Below are 21,034 nucleotides of genomic sequence, written 5' to 3'. Positions count from 1 at the left end.
GCCGGGAGCTCCGGTTTGGGAGACTACCGATGGCAAACCTGCCCTTTCTTCGGTGTCGGCTGAGTGACTTTTCCTTTCTGGAAGGCGAGGGACAGGGGGAGATGGATTGGGACGGAGTGGGGACGATGGAGGGTGAATATTTCTATGCGAAGGGGTAACCAAACGATTCTCCGCCACGCGTCAGGTTGCTCTTCCCTTCCCGTTTGGGAGGCCGGATTCAATCTTGCCACCAGGAGGCAGGAAAATCCCAGTCAAGTCGCCTTAATCCAGCTTCCCCCCCCCTCCCCGGACTTTCCCGTTACCATGGTTACCGGGGCCTTACTCCTGCCTGGGCCTCAGTGAGGAACTGGGGGAGTCGATCACGGTTACTGCTATTTATTTAACCTGCCTCTCGGGGCCCCGGGGTCTTGCTCTCACTCCCGCTCACTCTCCAACTGTAACGACGATGACGATGATGAGAATGATAGCGGTACTTGTTAAGTGCCTACTCTGGGCCGGGCGCTGAGCTAAGTGCTGGGGGAGAAGGCCGAAAACCGGGTCGGACCCAGTCCCTGTCCCTCAAGGGGCTCAGAGTCTAAGCAGGAGGGAGGACGGGCGTCGAATCCCCATTTTACGGAGGGGAAAACCGAAGCACGGAGAAGCCAAGCGGCCTGCCCTAGGTCAGACAGCGGACAAGTGGAAGGGGCCGGAATTAGAACCCAGATCCTCGGCTTCGCAGGCCTGTGTTCTTTCCCCTGGGGCTTCTCCTCTCCCTGGCATCCCGGTGACCGCTTCGGGTAAGCTGTCCCAACCCCCAAGTTTATCCATTCAATCGGTAGTGTCTATTAAGCGTTTCCTATGCGCAGAGCACTACACTAAGCGCTTGGAATGGCCACCTGTCTGCTGTGTGGCCTTGGGCAAGTCACTTAACTTCTCTGTGCTTCAGTCACCTCCTCTGTAAAAATGGGGATTAAAACCCGTGAGCCCCAAGTGGGACAATCTGATCACCCTGTGCCTACCCCAGCGCTTAGAGCAGTGCTCTGCACATAGTAAGCGCTTAACACATACCATAATTAATTCTCGAGCAATCAATGAATTATTTATTGAGCACTTCCTCTGTGCAGAGCAAGTGCTAAGCCCCGCAAAGTGACGGGCTCCCGGTCTAAACGTGCGGCAGCCTCTTTCCCCGAGTCCTCCGGAGTCGCTCCCCAGGGAGGTTGGGCTTCTGGGAGTCTGCTGGGGGAGCTAAGGCAGGCTGATTTGGGGCTCCCATGTCGTTGGGGGAAACTGGGGCAGCTGCTCCCCCCACTCTCGCTCCCAAGGAAGGGGGATGGGCCCCGGTTCCCCCTCCTCCCCCCAAACCCATTTTGCATTACTCCGGGCAAGGAGTGTGGCCTAGTGGAAAGAGATCGCGCCTGGGAGTCGGTCGGATCTGGGTTCCAATCCTGGTCCTCCACTTTTCTGTTGTGTGACCGCGGGCAAATGACTTGACCTCTCTGGGCCTCAGGTCCCTCACCTGCGAAATGGGAATTCAATCCCTGGTCCCCCTCCTACGCTGACTCTGAGTCCCGTGTGAGACAAGGAGTATGTCCAACCTGATTAACCTGAAGCTACCCCAGCGCTTAAAACAATGCTTGACACAAAGTAAGTGCTTAACAGATAGCGCCTTAAGCTCAAGGCTCCCCTTCCAATCCGAGAGAGCAAACAACGGCAGACCGGAATTTACCTGTAGATTCTCATAGATACAGTCTAACGATCTATCAGTCCGTCTATCTCCATCAAAATAGAGAAACAGCGTGGCTTAGTGGAAAGAGCCCGGGCTTGGGAGTCAGGAGTCATGGGTTCTAATCCCGACTCCGCCACTTGTCTGCTGCGTGGCCTTGGGCAAGTCACTTCTCTGTGCTTCAGTCACCTCATCTGTAAAAATGGGGATTAAAAGCTGTGAGCCCCAGGTGGGACAATCTGATCCCGCTGTGCCCACCCCAGCGCTTAGAACGGTGTTCTGCACATAGTAAGCGCTTAACAAATACCAGAAGTAATTATCGATCAATCAAGGAATTATTTATTGAGCACTTAATATGTGCAGAGCACGTACTAAGCGCTCGGTTTATTTCACTACCGCACACCCTTCCTGCTATCTTTTTACACTCACTCATTCAGAAACAAGCAAGTTTAGCACATTAGCGGGGAATGTGACTTGCCCGTGAAATCGTCTTCCAAAGCAAAATGGAACCCAAACAAAAAAATTCTCACAGATGAACAAGGAAGACAGTTTCGTCTCCCGGCGGATCACCGTCCCGTCTGTCCAACGAAACCATACGCCTCAGTGAGCAGAGCAGCGGTAGTCTTGCGGGGGCTGAGGGGAGGCCTACCGATAGCCCCCCTACAACTCTCTTTTTCTAGCTGGAACAGGGGCTTAGGTTAATGAGCCTGGGTTTGGTTTCCTCCTACTCTTCTCCACATTTTTAATAAACTTCAAAACGTTTAGAACCTGTCTGCTACGTGCTCTTGGGCAAGTCACCTAACTCCTATGTGCCTCAGTTACCTCATCTGTAAAATGGGGATTAAATTCTCCTCCTCCTTACTTAGACTGGGAGACTAAGGTGGGACAGGGACTATTCGGTATCTCCCCCAGCGCTCAGTACAGTGCCTGACACACGGTAAGTGCTTAAAAAGCAAAAAACTTAAGAATTTCCAATTCGTCCGGTCCATGCGGATGTAGTTATAGGGGGGCGAGGCTCTTCTCCTTGATTGAGGCCCCCTAGTCCTTCCGATCGAGTCCGTTGCTTTTTCCTGGATTCCACCCATTCGGCTGCATCAGATTGTTAATGAAAAGCACAAACTGAAGCTCTAACCGCAGCAAGGCTTGAGTAACGAAAACTTGTCACTTCCCTGCCGAGTAATAGGATACCTCATTTTCTTGACAAACTATGAAAAAAGCCTTTTGTCCAAAGGTCTCAAATCCAATCTAGATAATTGAACCGCACATATTAAAGGAAGCCATATTCACCAAAATGCCAAATGTTTCATCCAATGGGGCATTTCTCAAGGGTATATTCTAGAAGGAAGTCCTCCTGCACATCTACTTTTTCTCCAACACACTGTGGTTTTAAAGAATCCATCATGGATTTATACATGGCAACTTGCTCAGTCTGATTTCCTTCTAATCCCTCTTGGAACTTTCTATTTGTTTAGCGGACACCATCTGAGGCAATTCCCACCCTGAATAAATTCTGCCTCCTTTCAGGTCTTGTTCTTCAAAACAACCTTTGTGTCCTGGCTTTCCTCGTAGTAGACTCCTTTTGATAACACTTCCCCTATTCCTTGGCCTGGATTTCTCTCCTCCTCTTAAACATTTTCCCCTCTCCCTGCTGACCGAATGGCTTGAATTCTCCAAAGACCCCGGGGGAAAGAGCTTCCCTCCGCCCCCATCAGCGCTTACTAAACCGAAAAGTACACGATCAACGGCCTCTGACCAAGTAAATGGGCGAGGGACTGCCCTTGCCTGCCGCTTTTGAGGCCTCAGAGATATCCCACTCCGCATCCAGAGACGGCACCCGATCTCCCAACCGGTCGTTGCCCGCTGGGAACCACTGGGTGAGAGAGTGTGAATGACTCCATGTCGACCACCACCACTACTGCAAAAAACAACCAGGTTCGTGGCCTCTGGGCGACAGGGCACCTTCTTCTCCTGTGAATAATCGCTGCCTGAACTACGTTCACGCGAATGGCAACCGATCGGCAAAGGTGCCTAGCTGTTTTCATCGGTTAAGGGTTCAGGAGTGAAAGTGAGCGAGTGATTCTCTCTCAGACCCTGAAACTCTCGGAGGCAATGTCACCGATGACAGTGTCCTCCTCAAAACGAGACAACTCTACTTCAGTTGGTCTCGACCGTGTTTCTATCAGTCGTCGGTATTTATTAAGGGCTCAGATCCCCCATCTGAAAGATGGAGATTAAAACGGTGAGCCCCATGTGGGCCAGGGACTGTGTCCAACCTGATTAGGTCGTATCTACCCCAGCACTTAGAACAGTGCTGACACATAATGAGCACTTGATAAATACCATTATTAAGGTCTTGCTGTATAATACATTACAATTATCTAGTTGCCAGCAATAAAATCCTCAATGTCTAATCAGAGCCTACTAAGCATTTTAACTAATAGCCAGAGGAGCTGATTCAATCAATCGATCAGTCAACTGTATTTACTGAGAGCTTACCGTACATAGACCACAGTACTAAACACTTGGGAGAGTACAAAAAAACAGAATCGGTAGACACGTTCCCTGCCCGCAGCCAGCTTATAGTCCAGAGGCGGAGACAGACGTTAATACCAACTAGTGAGAGGTACATAAGTGCTGTGGGGCTGAGGGAGAGGTTAACGAAGAGTGCGATTCCGAGAAGGGAGAAGGGCAGAAGGGAGAGGAAAAAGAGGAATTGAGGGCTTAGTCAGGAAAGACCACTTGGAGGAGATGCTCCTTCAATAAGACTTATTGGAATTCCAGATCGGAAGCAGAAACCTACCACGGGCTGGTTGTTTTCGCTGAAGGAGGCCAATTTGCTCTCACGGTTTCAATTCTTCACTCTAGACCATAAAAATAATGACCCGTGATGGGTCAGAGCAAGAGTTGAAGCTTAAAAGATACTGGATCTCCTCCTGGCCGACCAGCCTAGGGGATGGAGACCGCCTCGATAAACTCCCAAGGCGAACCAGAGTTCAAACTTTTCGATCCACTGGTTATGGTGCTACATAACAAGCCAGGTGACCCGCTTAATAATAATAATAATAATAATAAAGTTGGCATTTGTTAAGTGCCTACTATGCGCAGAGCACCGTTCTAAGCGCTGGGGTGGATACAGGGTCATCAGGTTGTCCCACGTCAGGCTCACAGTCGATCCCCATTTCACAGATGAGGGAACTGAGACACAGAGAAGTGAATCGACTCGCCCACAGTCACCCAGTTCGAACCCATGAACTCTGACTCCCAAGCCCGGGCTCTTTCCACGGAGCCACGCTGCCAGTGCTATCTAGGTGGTGAAGAACACTGTACTAATAACTTGGAAGAATACATTAGAGTTATTGTCTCCCTGCCCTCGAGAGATTTATTAATGATAATAATAATGATGATGATTTTGGTATTTTTTAAGTGCTTACTGTGTGCCAGGCAAGCAGAGTGGCTCAGTGGAAAGAGCACGGGCTTTGGAGTCAGAGGTCATGGCTTCGAATCCCCGCTCTGCCACTTGTCAGCTGTGTGACGGTGGGCGAGTCACTTCACTTCTCTGTGCCTCAGTTATCTGTAAAATGGGGATGAAGACTGTGAGCCCCACGTGGGACAGCCTGATTCCCCCGTGTCTACCCCAGCGCTTAGAACAGTGCTCTGCACATAGTAAGCGCTTAACAAATACCGACATCATTATTATCATTACTGATCACAATCCAGCACTGGATTAACTGCTTGGGAGAGTACCCCATAACAGAGTTGGTAGACATGTTCTCTGTCCACAACAAGCTTACGGATAATTGAATAAATACTGGAATGATATGTTTATATGTCTGCCCACTGCGGCAGAATGTAGGAATAAAATCTTGTAAGCCCTCTGAGGGAGAGGATCTGTGTGCTTAATGACTATTTCACTTCTATCCCATCGTGACACATAGTAAGCGCTTAACAAATACCACCGAAGACTTCTCGTCTTCCTCTACTCTCCCCTGCCGTGCTTCGTCTCCTCCTTCTCCTCTTCCTCCTCGTCCCTAGAGCCAAGGGGCTGCAGCCAAACTTCAAATAACGGGATGGCTCCGCTTTACGGCCGGCACGTTGGGGATCACTTGACCATCGGCCAGTAAGCAAACCGCTCTCGTCACTTAAAACGATAGAGGCAACAGCAGCAGCAGTCGCGATCGAAGCAGTAGGGAGGGAGGCCGTCAAATCCCACGTCGTGCAGAAATAATCCTGGGCGGAACTAAGACGGTCTCGAGCCAGGGCCGGGGGAAACCGATCTCGCGCGGAACTGACGCCGCGTTGAGCCAACGTTCGAGGGAACTAGTTGCGTGAGGGAATGGCGCTGCCCGGGGGAGATTATATCGTGGGAAAATAAGAGTTAACTAAATTTAATTTGGGTTCATCCTCAAGTGTGGGGATGCCTGTCGGTCTGTCAGCTCCGTCCTAAGAACCTCACCGCTTTGCACGCGGGCAAAATGAACAGCACCCACATATTCGAGCACCTCCTTTCTTTGGCGACGCGTGTTTCTGGAGTGAGGCGGCTCTTCATCCCCCCCCCCCCGCCCCCAACTGAATGTTGGCAGGGGGGAGAGGGAGAGAGAGGGGAGAAGCAGTCCAGGCTAGTGGATAGAGCAGGGTCTAGTAGTTAGGAGGCCCTGGGTTCCAATCCCGATTTGCTTACACTCACCCCAGCTCTTAGGACGGCGAGCGTGCTTAACAAATACCGTGATTAGAGTCAATTAAATTACCCAGCCGACCCAACCCGCCATCTCCGTCACGATCTCTAGGATTGTAAGTTCCTTGTGGGCTGGGAACCTGTCAACTCCGCTGCACTGTACTCTTCCAGGCACTGAGAATTCAGTGCTCTGCACACCGACACGCTCAGTAAATACCACGATCGACTGATGCCGACCAGGCTGTTAAATGAAAACACCACTCTGCCGGCAACTGCGATAATGACTACGATCACCATGGACATCACAGAGTTTCCCATTCCAGGTCAGACGATCCGTCACGTTTGGGATGCGACGGTGGCTAACATCTGGAGGTCCCAGGGGGCACAGATTCCGTAGCAGGCAGGATGATGTAGCCTAGCCGGGCCCTGACAGTTTGGGCATGAAGAATGTTCCTTCTTCCGGACTGAAGGGAACACGGCAGTGTCTGCGGCAAGAAGTCGAGGACACAGCAGAAGTCTCTGGATCCCACTTGTCAGCTGTGTGACTGTGGGCAAGTCACTTCACTTCTCTGGGCCTCAGTGACCTCATCTGTAAAATGGGGACGAAGACTGTGAGCCCCACGTGGGACAACCTCATTCCCCTGTGTCTACCCCAGCGCTTAGAACGGTGCTCGGCACATAGGAAGCGCTTAACAAATACCGCCATTATCATTAACTCTCCCCTGGAGTTGAGTCCCCGAACGTAACTACGGCCAAACTGTTCACCCTGACTCGGGCCGTTTCCCCATATGCGCTCCGACTAGCGCTCAGCCCACGTAGAGAAGCGGCGTGGCTCAGCGGAAAGAGCACGGGCTTTGGGGTCCGAGGTCAGGGGTTCGAATCCCGGCTCCGCCGCTTGTCCGCTGTGTGACTGTGGGCAAGTCACTTAACTTCTCTGTGCCTGTTACCTCATCTGCAAAATGGGGATGAAGACTGCGAGCCTCACGTGGGACCACCCGATTACCCTGTAACTTCCCCAGCGCTTAGAACGGTGCTCTGCACATAGCAAGCGCTCAACAAATACCAATATTATTATTCTCTGTGCCTCAGTTACCTCATCTGTATAATGGGGATGAAGACTGTGAGCCCCACGTGGGACAACCTGATTCCCCCGTGTCTACCCCAGCGCTTAGAACAGTGCTCTGCACATAGTAAGCGCTCAACAAATACCGACATTATTATTATTATACTTTGGTCCTCTGATGCCAACCTAGTCACTGTACCTCGATCTCGTCTATCTCGCCGCCGACCTCTCGCCCATCTCCTGCCTCTGGCCTGGACCGCCCTCCCTCTTCATATCAAACAGACGACCGCTCGCCCCGCCTTCAAAGCCTTATTGAAAGCCCATCTCCTCCAAGAGGCCTTCCCCGACGAAGCCCTCGTTACCTCTTATCCCACTCCCTTCCGCACTGATCGACTGATTAACGTACCTTTTCTTTCATAAGGAATCCATCAACCAATCGATGGTATTTATTGAGTCTTGACTGTGTACTAATTCTGTACTAATGACTTGGGAGGGTTCAGTACGCTTCAGTTGGCAGTCACGTTCTCCACCCACAAGGGGTTTACAGTCTAAAGCGGAACTATCCTGTTGAGAGGAGAGCTGCTTTTTAATTTTTAGAGAATCGAGAGGCGTGGACAGTATTTAAAGAACCAGGATAAGGAGAGGTGGAAAGACTCTAGAGACAAAGAAACACTATTGAAAAGGATGACAGAGTCGGGAGGGGAAGGGGAAGAAATGAATTTAATCATCATTTTGGCGATCTTAGTGCGTACTATGTGTTAAACCCTGGGGTAGCTACAAGATTTTTCTAATCCCACTGGTTCTACGAGAGAGAGAGAAAGAGAGCCGGTATCTCTGTTAGAGATGAGAGGCAGAAGGACCTGGTGGATAGAGTATGGACGTGGAAGTCTTAAGGACCTGGGTTCTAATCCCAGCTCTGTCACGTGTCTGCTGGGTGACCTTGGGCAAGTCATTTCCCTTATTTATGCCTCACTTCCCTCATCTGCGAAATGGGGATTAAGGCCGTGAGCCCACTGTGACACGATGGACTGTGTCCAACCTGATTAACTTGTATCTACTCCAGAGTTTAGTACAGTGCCCGGTACAGAGTAAGCGCTCAACAGATATCACAGTAAAGGGGTGTTTTTCATCAAAGATATCAGGGATCTTTTCCTTGAGGGCAGGAATTTTCTCCTTGTACTATTCTACGCTCCCAAATGTTTAGTACAGTGCTCTGCACACACAGTTAGTGCTTTGTAAGAACGGCTGATTGATTGATTGATTGATCTTCATAGTTTCTACCCATAAGAGCAAGAAGGACCTGGTTTCCAATTCCAGCTCTGCCATTTGTCGGCTGTGTGACCTTGGGAAAGTCACTGCATTTCTCTGTGCCTCAGTTACCTCACCTGTAAAATGAGGATTACGACTGTGAGCCCCATGGGGGACGCGGATTGTGGCCAACCTGATTAGCTTTTATCTGCTCCACAGCTTAGCACAGAGCCCGGCGCATAGTAAGCGCTCAACAGATACCATTAAAATAAAACAGGAAGTACAGACTTGTCCCAGAAAATCATTCAGGGACAATCTGGCCAAAAGAAAGCATCGCACAAGCCATTTTGTGGAAGTCTGTCCCGAAACTAGAGTACTTTTTAGGGGAAAGAAAAAGAGTGCTATTTGTTAAGACTTACTATTTGCCAAGCACTGTTTTAAGCACTGGGGCAGATAAGAGTATATGAATATCGGACACAGTCACTGTTCCACACGGGGCGCGTAGTCTGAGGAAGAGGAGAACCGTTATTTAATCCCTACGTCACAGACAAGGAAGTCGAGGTTCAGAGGAGTTCAGTAACTTGACCAAGATCACCCAGCAGGCAAGTGGCAGAGGCAGAATTAGAAGCCAGGTCCTCTGACTTCCAGGCCCGGGCTTCTCCCACCGGGCCACACCGCTTCACCGACCCCCCAAATCCTTCCCACTTCCTTCAAAGCCAGGTCCCTCTGCACACGGGTGTCGGGTCTGAGCCATGAAAATACACATCAGGATCGCCGTGGAGAGAGGCAGGACATCAATCAATCCATCAGTCGTATTTATTGAACGCTGACTGTTTGCGGAGCCCCGTTACCAAGGGCTTGGGGGAACACGATGTAGCAGAGTCGGTAGATACGTTCCCTGTCCACAGCGAATTTACGGTCTTGAAATAACGATCCCAAAGATATCTGATCTCCTGTCTGTCACAAACTGAGGGCAGGCCAGCTGAAATTCAGACTCTCTAGTAGGAAACCAGACCAACAGACAACCTGAGTAGAAGGCTCGATCGCAGACTGCTTGGTATGCAAAAGATTGTCGGTACAATTGGCAATCAAGGTAATGGACCAGAAACTAAAAAATGCCTTGGGAAAGGTTGGATGGAGTTATATAGAGTGGGCAATGAAGACTGCAATTCAATCTCTCTCTGTGCATGAACACAACAGGGAATTAGAATTATGAATTTCAGAAACAAACCAGATCACTAATGAACTAGGGAAAAGAACGACATTCATCGAGAAAGGGGTACGGATGGGCGACCGTCGAGTTGATTCGTCTTTGAAAAACGCCACGACCCCAGAACCGGATTCAAGTTCCGAAATGGCCCCGGATCCTTGGTAACTCCCTGGATGCCGTGAGGAGGAGGAAAGAATGATTGGGAAGTGCTTTGAGTTCCCTGAAAACCAGGGGCTAGATAAATCCTGGCTATTTTGGCTCCATTACCCATCCTCTTGAAAAGTCCTGGAAGGATTTCACTATTTCCATTTGACTGTCTCACCCCCCGCCTGTTCAGGGAGCCAAGAGCCAACATTCCACCCCCGTGAGGTTATTGACCCCGGCCCTCACTCCCGCCCCCACCGGGGCACACAGATCAACCACTTGGCTGGGCAAATTTCGACCACTGGCTCTCGGAAACGGACGGCCAGTGCGTTCGAAACCTCCGCTGTCCCTCTCCCTCCTCGTCGCGAACGTCTTCCGGCCTCCCGCTGAGTTCACTCCCATCTCCCCGGTCGAGAGGCCTCGTAAGAGAAGAGCGGCTGTTTCTTTCACTTCTCCATCCCCGCCCCTCCGCCTCCCAAAATAACTTCGCTAGCTCCTTTCCAACATTCTGCAGGAGAACAACGCGTTCCCGGGATGAGTGACAGTGCCCTGAGAGCATTCTATCACCTCTCGGCAAACATTTCCGACGCCCAACCACCGCTGATCCCCCAACCCCGCGGCGTGGCGCTCCTGACAGCCCCCGGACTCACGTCTCCCCAACACCCCACGTCTCCCCCGGCCCCACGCCGACGGAGCTGATAGGTGGACCGTCGATCTCGCGCACGTTGGCGGCCCACATCCTCACCTCCACCCGGAGGATGGCGCGGAAAGCGGGGGACGAGACGATGAAGGTCCCTAATTTCTCGGAGCCTCTAAACCCAATCGCCCCTCGGGGGCAGCGGCAGAGCCAACTCGGCTGCAAGCTAGCTGACGGAGGTCCCTCACAAGCTGGTGAAACACGCAAGCCAAAGGGTAAGCGGTGGCTTTGGATTAAAATTAAAGATTAAAAAAAAAAACCAGTTCCATCCGACATACCTTCACTCCCTCCTGCAACTGAATTTATATTCCGCCAGCCTCGGGAGAGTAAATACAATGCGCAATTTACTTGTTTGTGTCTTTTCAATCATTCTTGATTGGGTGGAGTAGGAATTTTTCAACCTTCAGCTGAAAACACCGTTCAGGGGATGGTGAGCCCCCGGCTCCTGTAGCGGAGGTTTTCCGGTGAGCCAAAGGGATGGGGGAATTCGGAAGACACCGAAGGGGACGGAGTAAACCTTAATAGCAGGCGACGAGGGAATGAGTCCTTTTCTATTCGAGAGACCCAGCAGCTACTTGAAGCGAACGACACGGCAGGCAGATTGTTCCCATCCGCTCTTACTCACCCAAACACAGCCCAGAGCTGCTGAGAAGTAGCAGAGTGGGCTGTCGATCGATCAATCAGAGGGAGGTTTTGAGCCCTTACGGGGTGCAGAACACGGTACCGAGCTCGTGGGTGAGTCCGCGAGACCTTAAGCTCCCGGAGAGCAGGAATCTGCCGGCTCCATATTACTGGTCTCCCCCGAGCGCATCGTACAGCGCTCTCTGTCCACGGTAAACGCTCAACAGACACCTTGAAGTCAGGGGTCGTGTCCCCCAATTCCGTCGTACCGTACGCTCCCAAGAGCTTAGTTTAGGGCTCGGCACACAGTGCACCCTCGATAAACACCCCTGATTGATTGATCGATAAAAAGATGGATTATTTGAGCTCCTCGTGGGCAGGGGACGTGTCGACTAACCCTGTCATATGGTAACAATAATAATGTTGGGATTAGTTAAGCGCTTACTCTGTGCAGGGCACTGTTCTAAGCGCTGGGGTAGATACAGGGTCATCAGGTTGTCCCACGTGAGGCTCACAGTCTTCATCCCCATTTTACAGAGGAGGTCCCTGAGGCCCAGAGAAGTGAAGTGACTCGCCCACAGACACACAGCTGACGAGTGACAGAGCCGGGATTCAAACCCATGACCTCTGACTCCCAAGCCCGGGCTCTTTCCACTGAGCCACGCTGCTTCTCTGCCTCCTTCGCTGCTTCTCTGTGTATTCTGCACCAAGTAAGTACTCAATAAATACAGTGGAATAGAGTAAGCAGACGTGGTTCCTGCCCTCAGGAAGCTTACTAGCTAGCGGGGAGACAAACAGGAAAATAAATTACACGTAGGGGAAGCAACCGAGTATAAAGATAGGAACACGAGTGCGGCTGGGAAAGGTCTCAAATCAAATGCTGTGAACTCCCGTACCAAAGTCATCTGGATTCCACCTTCCGTGTCTCTTTTTTTAAGCCCGAGACCTAATTAAAAAGGAATCTGGTCTGAATGCAAATTTGGGTGAGGTTGATGGAAGGGAGGGATGAATAACGATAACTCCAACTCCCGTAGACACATAGGGGAAAAAAAAAAAAAAGGACTGCGTCCTCAGAGCGGGGCTGAGATGTAAGGAAGTCAACGTGATTATCCCCGATTTCCAGCAGTCAGGCTGTGAGACAGAGTGGATAAGTGGTTTTGCCATGTGCCCAGGAACGTGGAGACCACTGTACTGAGCACTTGGCAAAAAGAAAAGGGTGATGATTAGACACAGAGCCTGGCCCTCAGAGGTAATGTCACCTAACGTCTGAAAACTTCCTGGAAGACATGGAACTTGCCAAGTCAGACTGAAGGAAAACAAACCCACTGTGGGACGGGAACTGTATCCGATCTGGCTGAATCTGCCCCAGTGCTTAGCGAAGTGTTAAGCCTTGGGTCCTTCCCTTCCAAGCCTGCAGCTAGGCTATCCAGACCACTCGTACCCCCTCCCCCCCCCACAGGAGGATCCAGAGGCCCACCCCCCCCCCCTCCAGTGGATGACCTTATTGTTCCTTCCAAGGAACCAAGGGGGAAGGAGTTGGGGACTCCAGTAGCCAAAAGGTTTCTTCAGGGAAGAGGAAAACCACCGTGGAATCCATTCAACTGGAAACTCCTCGAGGGCAGGGACCTTGGGATTTGACTTCTATCGCATGGTCCCCGGGACCCGGTCCAGTGCCCTGCCCACTGATGACAGATAGAAGATAAGGCCGATGATGTGAAGACACGAAGCTTCTCCCGCTGAGATGTGGGAAAGCCTTCCTCTTTCTGCAGGTGGATGTGGAGAGTGACCCGTGAATGAAGTTCCGTAGCTGGAGGAGCGGAAATAGCCATATGGGGCCAGCGGGTCTGTCAGAAGCTCAGCACTCGCCAGTGTAAATGACCTCATTCTCCCGCTGATTCAGAGGAATTCATATGTTCTCTCAATAGCCCTACTATTTTCTAAGCTCCTCTGAGGGAGCTTATACTGTACTCTCCTAAGCGCTTAGTACAATGATAATAATGTCGGTATCTGTTAAGCGCTTCCTATGCGCAGAGCACCATTCTAAGCGCTGGGGTGGATGCAGAGTAATCGGGTCGTCCCACGTGAGGCTCACGGTCTTCATCCCCATTTGGCAGATGAGGTAACCGAGGCCCAGAGAAGTGAAGTGACTTGCCCACGGTCACACAGCTGACAAGCGGCGGAGCGGGGATTCGAACCCATCACCTCTGACTCCCAAGCCCGTGCTCTTTCCACCGAGCCACGCCGCTTCTCTAGGGCAACGCCCTGCACACGGAAGCGCTCAATAAATACAACTAAATGAATGAATTCCACTACTCCACCCTGCCTCCCTAAGGGAATACGCACGGTTCATTAGAAAAAGCTGCCCAGGTGGGTTGGAAGAGAGTGCCTCCGAAATACATGTGGACGGGGCCGAGGTGAGGTCGATTAAGCAGCTGAATTTGTCAGTGGAGTTTTGGAAATTGCCGTTGCCCTAAGCACGTCCCGAACTGCGGGTGGAGACTGAAGCACCCAAAAGAGCAGATCCAATCAGCCACCGCGTGTCCTAATATTTAAACCTCTAGAGGAACTCGGATCGTCTCTTCTCGGACCGCAACCCAGGAGGCTATCCTGCGGCGCAGCCGGACGTTTCACCTCAACTGAAGACGGTTATTCATTCGATCATTCACTAGTATTTATTGAGCGCTCACTATGTGCAAAGCACTGTACTAAGCGGTCGGAATGTACAATTCGGCAACAGAGAGAGACAATCCCCGCCCACTGACGGGTTTACTACAGGAATGAAGATCTCGACTTCACCTCGGACTCCCAGGCGCGGCAAGGAAAGCGGGGAAAGCGGCCCCATCTGGCCCCTTGGCTTGGTCTCTTTCAGAAGCAGACAAACAGAGAAACCCGGGTTTCCCAGATCCCCATTCTGGCGGCTCATTCTGGGCAGAGAACATGTCGGCCAACTCTATCTTGTTGTCCTCTCCCAAGACTTGATGCAGGGCTCCGCACACAGGAGGTGCACGGGAAATACCATCGATCGATAGAAGCGGGTGGGAGGGAGGGAGGATGGTAGCCAGGCTTTGGAGAAAAATAAAGCTGGAAGGCTCAGCCCCTTTTTCCTCCCATTGTCCGGGGTGATGTTTCGGGAGGTATCTCTTAGTTGATCTTCGAGGACCAGGACCTCAACCGTACTCTAGTAAAGTGCTCTTGCTCACTTAAACTCTAATACGGTGGTCTGCCCACCCCAGTTGCTCAGTCGCTACTACTGATTGGCGGGCGATCAGTCTAGAGACGGAGAGTCATTCTTCTGACCGCTCCTTGGGCCATGGACCGCTTCAGCCCCCCCCCCCCCCCCGGTTGACCCCTGGCAGCCCCGTGGGCCATCCACTGCTCCCCTTACTGCCCACCCCTGGGCCCAGCCACGCCGGAAGGACGCTGTATCCCTCTCCCAAGGCAATGCGGCCCAGTGGAGAGAAAACAGGCCTGGGAGTCTCTCGCACTGTACTCTCCCAAGTGGTCAGTCCAGCCTGCACATGATACACGCTCAATAAATAGCACTGATGATGACGATGACTCAGAAGACTTGGGTTTTCATCCCGGCTCTGCCGCTTGCTGCTGGTTGTGTGATCTTGGGCGGGTCACTTCATTTCCCTGGGCCTCATTTTCCCCATCTGCAAGATGGGAATTCAACAGCTGTTCTCCCCACTCCCCTGTAGACCGTGAGCCCCACGTTGGACAGGGACTGTGTCCGCTCCAATCGTTCTCTCTCCACCACAACGCTCGACAGAAAACGAGTGCTAAACGAACACCATGGTTGTTGTCTGGGCCGCATCGTACAGCGTTTCTGAAAACGCTTCCCTCCAGCGGGGCGGGGTGGGGGGCAGAAGGGTTGGAAGAGAACCGACATCCACAGATGTGAGAGAGAAGCGCGGTCTTGTCCATTAGAAACCGAGAGATCTAAATTCAGTCGTTACTAAAATGAAGGAACTAAAGAGAGCGGGAACATATATCCCCTGATACCTGCCTTTCGAGCGGGAGCAGTTAAGCAGCACCGGGGATTTGGAAAGGGAAAAGGGACCCAAGAGAAGCTGAGTCTAGCGTGGCCCGGCCCATCCTTGGGACTAGAAAAGGCATGTGGTATTTTAATAGCGTATGAAGAAGCGTCACATCAAAGAGGAGGCAGCCGGCAGACCGCCTCTCTTTCTTCATGAACCTACTCCTGAGACATCACATGTAACCCTCAACCCCACTGGGCCAGAAATGTATTTCTTCTAAATATGGCCTCAAGGTAATGGGTAGGAATTGGGAATGACAAAATTTCAATCGCGGACGTGTTTTTTTCAGAGACGTGAGAAGCAGGGTTAACCGACAGCCCGCTGCTAGGGCCGGGCTCCCCGCCCCGCCTTCCCCTCTCCCACCTCCCCCGTCCGTGCGCTAAGTCTACCTGAGATCCCGCTCCGCTCGACTGTCAGAGTGGAAAGAACATCTAAATGCCCTGATGGGCAATCACTGGCATCTTCCAGTTCAAGACTGTGTTTTGGTGGTTGTTTGGAAAAAGCAAGACAAGACAGTCTCAGAGAAAGAACAGGGAAAGAGCGAGCCAGGCAGAGAGAAACAGAGGCAGACGCATTCGGAGACAAAAGTAGAGTGAGAGGGACAGTCAGAGAGAGAGAGAGAGAGAGAGAAAGAAAGGAAAAAGAAGATACAGCATCCCATCTTGGAAGACCTACAGAGTGCTAGATTTTCCCTCAAGTTAGATCTTCCTGCCTGGAATCTCCTGCAGTGAGTTTGTAAAAATGAACCGCAGGAGAGACTTTCCATACAGACGGGGCCTCGGCTACTACCTCAGCGTGGTTGGCTCCCGAGACCAGCCTTGACCTCTCTTCTCCTTGGCAGATCTGCATCTCCTCCTGCCTCAGGACAGGCACTTGTCGTTTGCAGCATCAGCTATTTCCCCCAAAATGCAAGTGCTTAGAATCCCGTTTTTATAATGTCATGGAGTTTTAATCACTGATTTACTGTGTGACTTTGGGCAAGTTGCTTACCCTCTCTGGGCTTCGGCTTCCTCTTTCTTCACAGGGCCCCAGAAAATCTTACACCACCTGCAACACCTATCAATCCGTTGGTATTTAATCCAATGCCTACAGCGGGCGGAGAGCCGGAATAAGCACTTGGAAAAGTACAGTAGAATAGGTCGATTGGATTCCTACCCTCAAGGACCTTGCAATCTGGCCCGGGAGGCAGACGTGACAAAAGATTACAGGTAGAATCATCTTCACACTGAAGGTTGACTCCGCCAAACACCGCCTGACTCCCAAAATGAGGAATTCAGGGTATCCTCGTGACATCGACTGATGCTAAGAGGGTTGGTGAGGAGGAATAGAACGGGAAACCAGGTAGAAATGTCGGGCCAAAAGACAGACGAAACCACTTCCATTGCTGGGTGACCTCGGGCACGTTGCCTCACCTCCCTGGGCTTCATCTGTAAAACGGAATTAAGACTGTGAGCCCCACGTGGATTACGGACTGTGTCCGACTTGACCAGCTCGGCTCTTCCCCAGCACTTCCGCAGTTACTGCTTAACAAGCACCGTAAAAAAGCCTCCGGCGGGTCACCTAACTTTGCTGTAGACCTTAGCTTCCCCATCTGTAAAATGGGGATCGCATACCTGTCCTCCCTCCCTTTTAGGCCTCTCCTCCCTCTCCCTTCTGTATTACCCTGCCTTGCTCCCTTTCTTCATCCCCTCATCCCAGCCCCGTCCCACTTACGTATCTTATCTGTAATTTACTTATTTATATTAATGGCTGTCTCCTCTTCTGGACTGTCAGCTCGTTGTGGCCAGGGAATGCGTCTGTCTATCGCTAGATTATATTCTCCCGAGCACTTAGTACGGTGCTCTGCACCGAGTAGGTAGGTACTCGATCAATACGATTGAATGAATGAATGACAGGTGGCCCGGCCCTGGACCGACGGGCAGCATCGACAGGGGAGTTCAAGCCTTTTGGGAACCGGGAGGTCAGCATCCAGAAGAAAAGGTGTCCTGCAGGCGCGCGCGCTAGACATAGAGGGAACGTCTCTACCCGTTCTCTGAGCCAAACCAGCCTCGGGGTCTTGAAACACCTGCACGCCTCGGGAAAGAACCTTAAAACCGCCAACTCTCATCCCTGACCGTTTTCGTAGGGAAGTGAGAAAGACCTCGTATGTACCTGAATTTGGCACCCAGGAGCTGAGAATTCGGGCTCGCTGTAAATTATTCAGGGGATGGTTTCAAACTCTTTAATGAGTCCAGGTCGAGGCTTCGGTGCTGCTCTTAGTAATGCTAATCATAATAATCATGGTATTTGTTAAAATAGATTAACGAATTGCGGTATTTGTTAAGCGCTTACTATGTGCCAAGCACTGGTCTAAGCGCTGGGGGATACAGGGTGATCGGGCCGTCCCACGTGGGGCTCACAGTTTTAATCCCCGTTTTACAGATGAGGTAACTGAGGCACAGAGAAGCGAAGGGACTTGGCCGAAGGCACCCAGCCGGCAAGCGGCGGAGCCGGGAGTAGAACCCACGACCTCTGCCTCCCGAGCCCAGGCTCTTTCCACTGAGCCACGCTGCTTCTCTAAGTGCTTACTCTGAGCCAGGCGCTGTACTAAGCGCCGGGGTGGGTACAAGCAAATCGAGTTAGACACGGTCCTTGTCCCACGTGGGGCTCGCGGCCTCGATCCCCATTTGACAGATGAGGTAGCTGAGAAGTGAAGCGAATTGCCCGACATGGCACAGCAGAGAAGTGGCGGGGCTAGGATTAGAACCCAGGTCCTCCTGACTCCCAGATCCGGACTCTACCCACGCGGCCACTCTGCTGCGATCGAGCGGTTGACCGTGGGCGCGGGAGGAAGGGAGATTTGGAGAGATCTCTTTCAAGGCTTACCCATTATACAGAATCTGGGGGGGGGGGGGGGGAGATCACTTTGGGGTTGCAGGACAAACATTGTAAACTGACATCGTGGCCACTTGAAGAACAAAGCCTTCCACAAACATTTAGCGAGCTCTTGTCTCCAGCCCTGCCAACTCTGCCTCTACTCGGAGCCAAATGATGAAAAGACGGGAACACAATACGATACGTCTCCAATCCCTAGGAATCGTAACTTGAATAACTGTGGTACTGGTTAAGAATTTACTATCTACCAGGGACTGAAGTAAATGTCTACCAGGGATAAATACAATATAAGCAGATCTGAAACAGTCCTTGCCAGTGAGTCGGACGGATTAATTGAGCCCTTACTGCGTGCCAAGCCCCGTGTCAGATTCTCCGGAGAGTGTAACGGAATAAGCGGACACATTCTCTGCCCACGATGAACTTACCGTCTAGCGGGGAGACGGACATGAATTTGGAAAAATAAACGAATGAGGATCACAGTTCAATCAGTCAGTGGTATTTATTGAGGGCTTTCCATGGGTGGAGCGTAATAATAAGTACTCGGGCAAGTAAAATACAACAGAGTTGGTAGACACGTCCCCTGCCCAAAACAAGGTTATAGGGGAAGGAGAGGAGATAGCGAATTCCCCATTTAACAGATGAGGTTCATTGACTTGCCCGAGGTCACGTGGCAGAGCTGGGATTAGAACCCAGGTCCCCTGACTCCCCCCTCCAAAGAAATAGATCTGACATTCCTACTATCTCCAGGAATGCACAAGAAGCTTATACGGGTCTTTTTCCTTAATAGAGGCCTTAGAAGATAGGACCCATGGCTTGGTCGGAGGAATCCCCTCCATGGGATTAAGGACCGTAAGAGTGATATGAGAGACCAGTTTCTGTGCCTGGAGACTGGTAGGGTGGAAAAAGCCAGGGAGGAGGGCGGGGAAGGGAGGGGAGAAGGAATGGAAAACTCGCCGCCGACCCCTTAACCACGCCCTTCCTCCGTCCTGGAACTCCGTCCTACTTCACGTCCGACAGACGATCACTCTCCCCACCTTCAAAGCCTTGTTCAAATCACATCTCCTCAGCCTTCCCCAGCTAAGCCCTCATTTCCCACACTTCCCCTACGTTCTGCACCGCCCTCGCATTGGGACTTGTACCCTTTAAGCACTTGATATCCACCCCACCCTCAGCCCCACAGCACTTGAGGACAATATCGCTAGTTCATTTTAACGTCTGTCTCCGTCTCTCGGCTGTCAGTTCCCCGTGGCCACGGATCGTAACCGCCGATTCTGTTGAGTGGTACTTTTCCGGGCACTTCTTAATACAGTGCCCTGCACACGGTAAACGCTCAGTAAATACCACTGATCGATCGCTACCCCAACCTTGGGCTCGACACGGCGACGTTAGAGATGAAACCAGCAGAGACGGATGAAGCGATGGAAGGGTACTTACCGACTGACAGCGAGAACTCTGACTTTCCCCTTTTCGACACACTGCCGATGCTAAAAACACGTTGAACAGCTGCGATCGGAAGAAGATGCAGGATTTCCATAAAGGACGGCGCAGTAATATGTCTTCAGGAGAATTATTCTTCTAGGATTTGAAGGGAACTCCCTCTCTTGGGGGTGGGGAGAAGAAAGAGGAGTTTTCCCCCAAGCACAGTAAAGCTAATTCTATCTTCCACAGGAAAAAAACAAAAACTACTCAGTCGTGGCAAGCTTCCAGGAGAGGGACACTGTGGCCCTGCCCGAAGGCAGGGGAAAGAGATGCTGAGCGGTCTAGTGAAAGGACCGTGGGTCCGGGAGTCAGAAGACGTGAGTTCTGATCCTGGTTCCTCCACTTGCCTCTTTTGTGACCTTGGATGAGTCACTTCGGTTCTCTGAGCTTCAGTTTCCTCGTCTGGAAAGTGAGGATTGAACATTTATTCTCCCCCTCCCGATGGGGGACGGGGAGTGTGTCTGATCTGACTGTACTGTGTGAACCTCACGCTCGGCTTATATAAGTGTTAACCGATACCATTATTATCCATCACATTAATTTTCTCACCGTGTGCAGAGCACCATACTAAGCATTTGGGAGAGTCCAATATAGCAGGGTTGGTGAGACACACTCCCTGCCCACCACAAGCTTACGGTCTAGAGGATTAGTCCTCAGTTTCCGCGCAACCAACAGAAGTCAGGTCCTCGACTCCGTTTCCCACCTCCAGCATCCTGCTCGACACGTCCGCTTGGCTTTCGAACGGGACTCCAGGGTTGTTTACTTGGGAAGGGAGTCCCCATCCCTGAGTTTGTCACAAGAGGGCAATGCTCTGCTAGACCAGGATAGGAAACATGCAAGAAATCGAGACCCTTAAAGGGCTGTCAATTTCGGGGATACGGGGTTGGGGGGGGGGGGGCGTCCCATCGCTCACTTAAGGAACTACTTAATGCAAGGGTTCCCCTTGTTTTCGGGACCGCGTCGCCCCGGAAACGGAAACAGTGAAGATGGTGGTGTGGGTCATAACTTTCAAAACGGGGAGGAGAGCAAGGAGGGAGGGAGTGAAGGCCAAAGAAGGGGGGAAGAGGAAAGGGAAAGAGGACGGAGAGAAAGAGAGAGAGCAAAGGGATAGGAAGAGAAAGAAGGAAAGGGAGAAGAGAGAGGAGAAGGGAGAAGGAGAGAGGGGACGGGATGAGGAAGTAAAGGAGGAAAGGGAAGGAAGGGAGAGGGGGAGGAGGAGGAGGAGGAGGGTGATGGAGAGGAAAAGAGGGGATGAAAAGGCGCAAGGGGGAGAGAGAGGGAGAG

General features: G+C 51.6%; 1 protein-coding gene across 2 annotated transcripts in view; it reads right to left on the bottom strand.

Annotated features, from left to right (window-relative positions):
• Nucleotides 1-20,109, bottom strand: part of CHRM2 (cholinergic receptor muscarinic 2) — a 90,790-nt gene extending 70,681 nt beyond the window's left edge. For both annotated transcript variants that reach the window (XM_007671250.2, XM_007671257.2), the window contains exon 1: nt 19,706-20,109. The gene's annotated coding sequence lies outside the window, so the exon portion shown is untranslated. The remainder of the gene's footprint in view (nt 1-19,705) is intronic.
• Nucleotides 20,110-21,034: the final 925 nt, after the last annotated feature.

The sequence above is a fragment of the Ornithorhynchus anatinus genome, chromosome 10 (genome assembly GCF_004115215.2).
Source record: "Ornithorhynchus anatinus isolate Pmale09 chromosome 10, mOrnAna1.pri.v4, whole genome shotgun sequence".
Taxonomy (NCBI): Eukaryota; Metazoa; Chordata; class Mammalia; order Monotremata; family Ornithorhynchidae; genus Ornithorhynchus; species Ornithorhynchus anatinus.
This window is presented reverse-complemented; position numbering and strand designations above follow the sequence as displayed.